Below are 4928 nucleotides of genomic sequence, written 5' to 3'. Positions count from 1 at the left end.
TCTTCCATGTATATGTGCAGACAAAATTTACAAATTTTTACATCATCGCTAGACATCAGAGAGAGTGGAAGTTCATTACAGATGAGTTAATTAGAATAGTTAGAACAAAATCAAATTAAGTAATTATTCTGCACAGTTGACTTACCTGGAATGATCCCTAGAGAAAAAAGACTTGGGTCTTCCCAAGAAAAAGCTAAATGTCAAGCTTAGTTAAAAGCCTATAATATGAAAAGAAGAATTATAAAGAAAATTAAATAATAAATTATCAGTTTCATGCAATAAAATATTTAGGAAAGGCAAGCAATATTTATACCATAATGAAAAGGAAACTCTTCCCCAATTTCTTTATCCAACCTTACCGTGAAGGAGGTCTGTCCTCTGACTGTTGGAAAGTCTCTGCCCTGGAATTCCTGAAGCTCAGAGAGCCCTAGAGTTAAAATTGACATTCTAATTATCTGAAAGATAGGTACTCATAGTTCTACAGTTTTAGATTGTAGTAGAGGCTCTACAATCAAGATCAAGGCCTGAATGTAACTAACCAGAACTGTATATAGTCCACTAATTGAATTCCTTAATTGTAGTCCAATACCCATTCAATGACTGTTTTGACAAGAAAAAAAGTCATAATTTTCCGTCAGAGGAATAACGCCTAAAGGCTTCCCCTGTTATTTTCTTCTTAACTTGGCTTGTAATTGGCTCCATTGAGCATTTTTATTTTATCATATATTTAATTAAATATTGGATGTCTCTGTTATGAGGGCCTTCAATAAAGAGTCACATAAATACCTATCTGAACCAACAAAAATCTTCATCATGTGATGGCTCCACTACAAGTTCACCATTTTCAATTTGCCTAATAAATAGATGGAATGCAACAATCCAGATGTCCTATTGTATTAATTCCAAGAGGTAAATAGCACATCTAAGCACTGTGCCTCTCCTATTGGACTTCATCGGAGAGGAGGAAAGGCTAGCTTTCTACCTAACTTCAAAAAATAGCGCCTTCAAAGAGACCTGGTATCTGTGCATAGCTTGCACTGTGTGTCATGAAGATTGTGGGCTGAAATGGCAAATCCTGTGACCCCTCCCCCTTTTCCAAACTTATCTGTCCAATGGTCTATCTCTTTAAGGCCCTTTTAAGGCCACTAAATTTAATCTCATACATGTGTACAATCTAAATTGTGAATGGTAGGTATCACACTCTGGCCATAAAGGAGAGCCACAGAATACAAATTTAAGAAAATAACTAAGATGATATATTTGGTAAAAAATTCTTTATATACCAGGCACTGTAACAGAAGCTGGTGATAATGGATGAGTGGCTTAATGCCATACTTCTTCTAGAAACAATTACATTGGAACATGGAACTTGAATACCCAGTCTGAAGAGTGACTATGTTGGAAATTTTATGTACAAAAGCACTGGAGTGGTTTGTTCAGAGCGAGATCGTAGGGTGTTCATTTTGAGAACATTTTGGCCCTTAAGTTACCATTTTAAGAACTTCCTATACAGAACCCCAAAGGTCATCTAGAATAACCCCCAGCTCCATGCCAAAATCCCTTTGACAATGTCCTTGTTAAATAATTTTTCAGTGAACCAGCACCTCCCCTAATGGGAAACTTAGTACTTCCTCATTTGCCTGGCGACTCTAAGTAAAAGCTTCTCTATGTTCAGCTGAAATCACCTGCTTACAAATTTTATCCCCTTGGCTCAAGGTCTGCTCTCTAGAGCTGCATCAGGCAAAGGTCCCCTTTTTTTCCACATGACAGCCTTCCAATGTTTGATGGCAGCACTCATGTTTCCCTCGGCCCAAGTATTCCCTTTTCTAGAATTAACATTCTCCTCTTCTTCAATCCTTCTTAGTAGACAGTTTCCAGAATTTGGAGCATCCTAGCAGTCTGTTTCTAGTGACACTATAGCTTGTTTCTCTTTCGGCATGATGCTCAGAAATGAACATGGGGCTCTAGAAGTGGTCAGCACCAGATTACACTGTGGATGGTTTATTTTTTCATTCATTCATTTAACAATTCTTTGTTGAGGTCATGATGCTGTAGCATCTTGTTTCAGTAGACACATTAAACAGTCCAGTATAGTGATGTATTTGCAGTCTTTTTCATGTGTGTAAATCTTAATTGCTGTAACTACTTCATTAATTTATAAATAATAAATTAACATTTAAAACTTACTATGTGCTAGATACTATGTATACTAAATGTTTCACATATATTATTTAATCCTTACTTTTAGATAGTCATCATTATTATCTCCCAACTTACAGATAAGAAACTTGAAGCACAGAGAGGTTAACTAAATTTTTTAAGGTCACACAGCTATGTAAGTGGTAGAAATAGGATTGGAGCCAAGCTTCTGACTCCAGAGTATATATTCTTAACTATTACATGAAGGTACATTCTTTTGTATTCACCATGAATCCTATAATAGTGCTAGCAATGGTATATATTCAGTGTTTCAACATAATAAGTTCTTTCTAGGCCAGAGTTGTGGCTCATGCCTGTAATCCTAGCCCTCTGGGAGGCCAAGGCAGGTGGATTGCTTGAGCTCAGAGGTTTGAGACCAGCCTGAGCCAGAAAGATACCCTGTCTCTACTAAAAATAGAAAAATAATAGTCGCTTATTGTTGTGGGTGCCTGTAGTCCCAGCTACTCAGGAGGCTGAGGCAGGAGGATCTTTTGAACCCAGAAGTTTGAGGTAAGCTAAGCTGATGCCAAGGCACTCTAGCCTGGGGCAACAGAGTGAGACTCCGACTAATTTTCAATGCCAGAAATGAAAAGTAAAACTAGACTTTGGATGGACTAAATATCATACCATTACATTTACTTCGATTGTCATCTCTCTTCCTTACTTTAACCAATGCATCTGGCACACAGTGAGAATTCAATAAATGGTCCTGTTTGTTGCTTTCATTATTATTACATTATTACTATTAGAGGCAGCAGTAGTAATAGTGAAAGAGACACAGCAAATACCAGACTTGGAGGTCACAGGTTCCCACCTAACCTTATATGTAAATTACACTAGTCTTTTTATTATATGTAGTAAATACAAGTAGTACCCATGTAAATATTCCAAATGTTACAGGCTTATCTGACATCTTTCTATTACCAAGTACGCTTTAAATGCCAGTCAAATTACAGACTTAAACACTTTCTGCTGATGAAATACTACCAAACAATTATACTAAATATAATACATGTATTATAATTCTAAGTTGTTTTGATACTCAATACTTTTTGCTTGCCATTTTAAAGAAGGGCAGTCTTTAAGAAGACAGTTTTTAATCTCTCCATGGTAATGGAACAAAAGTTTGATGTCCACCATACAAGCACTGAGAACACTACAGTTAGAAGCCTGGATGCCATAACAGCCCAACAGAGAGGAGCTTATATGATTATTAATGAAAAAGCTTGCCACTCCAAGCAAATACAGCCGGTGATCTACACTTCTTAAAAGACAAACTGGCACAGGACCAATCAGGAGCAGGATTGAAAATGGACCAATCAGGGATGGGCACCAGTTTTCCCTTGATTGACAGGTCCTCCAGTGCCGCTCTACTGGAGCCTCTGGGGGAAGAAAGCTCCCCCGCTTGCCCCGGTTTTTTGCCGGCTGCTGCCACCAAGACAGAAGTGGCAGGTCCCCCAGGCCCTGCTGGACTGAACTGGCTGGGGTGCCACTTTTCCGGTATCACTGGGACCCATAATGCCAAGGCACTCTAGTCAGGGCACCAGAGTGAGACTGTCTCAAAAAAAAAAAAAAAAAAGGCAAAATAAATAGATTCTCCATCAGATTAACAAAGACTTATTTCCAAGAATAAGAGACTAGTTTAATAAGATATAAAAAATTTACTCACATCTGTTCTTTTCTACCTATTTACTCTCTTTCTAATTTATGTTCTTTTCTGTCTTAAAATCTCTTTTGTTACCGAATCACTAACCCAATCTCTTCTTTCCACAGCTACTGACTCAGTTTTTTTGTTTGTTTGTTTTGTTTCTTTTTTTTTTTTGCAGTTTTGGCGAGGGCTGGGCTCAAACCTGCCACCCCTGGTATAGGGGCTGGCGCCCTACTCCTTGAGCCACAGGTGTTGCCCAACTGACTCCACTTTTAGTATGTGGAACTCCCAGGGAAGTTTCATAAGGGGGACTGAAAGACCTAAGGAAATTTTACCCCCAAATATGACTACTTGACATAAAAAATATTTTGAAATAAATGCCATTCACAATCAGAAAGCATTGGAAGTAGTTTTCCCTCTTGAGAAGGGCCAGTAAGAAAGGGGTTCCATGGGGCAGGTAGGCGAAAACCAGCCTGCTGAACCAGGAAGTCTGGAGGGCCCATAAGAATGTGGCTATGAGTCACCTAGGTAACCAATGACCAATGGAAAGAGACCATCAATGACCAATAGAAAACAGTGATACTGCCTGGCAGTGCAGAGAAGCCAATGAAAGATGTGCAGCCAATTTCAAATGGAGAAAGGCCTCTTTGTCTTTCTCGCCTTTTCCCCTCCCTGAGAGGGACCCATTTCCAACTCTCTTTGGAAGTGCTCTAAACATTTTCTTTGTTCTTCCTAAATAAAATCTGAAACTTGTGTAGATTACTTTTGCTATCTATCCACACTGCCTGTGCCATTCCAGTTTTATTTTAAGTTTCCACTCACTTTTGCTTTTTTTTTGTCCAGAGTCTGACTTTGTCACCCTTGGTAGAACGCTGGTGGCTTCATAGCTCGCAGCAGCCTCAAACTCTTGGGCTCAAGCGATTCTCTTGCCTCCTCAGCCTCCTGAGTAGCTGGGACTACAGACGTCCACCACAATGCCCGGCTATTTTTTAGAGATGGGGGTGTTGATACCGGAAGAGTGGCACCCCAGCCAGCTCAGCCGAGCAGGGCCTGGGGGGATCTGCCACTTTTGTCTTGGTGG

The sequence above is a fragment of the Otolemur garnettii genome, unplaced genomic scaffold (genome assembly GCF_000181295.1).
Source record: "Otolemur garnettii isolate 467f Iridium unplaced genomic scaffold, OtoGar3 scaffold00693, whole genome shotgun sequence".
In the NCBI taxonomy this organism is placed as follows: Eukaryota; Metazoa; Chordata; class Mammalia; order Primates; family Galagidae; genus Otolemur; species Otolemur garnettii.
The sequence above is the reverse complement of the archived record's forward strand: the minus strand, read 5'-3'. Positions refer to the sequence as shown.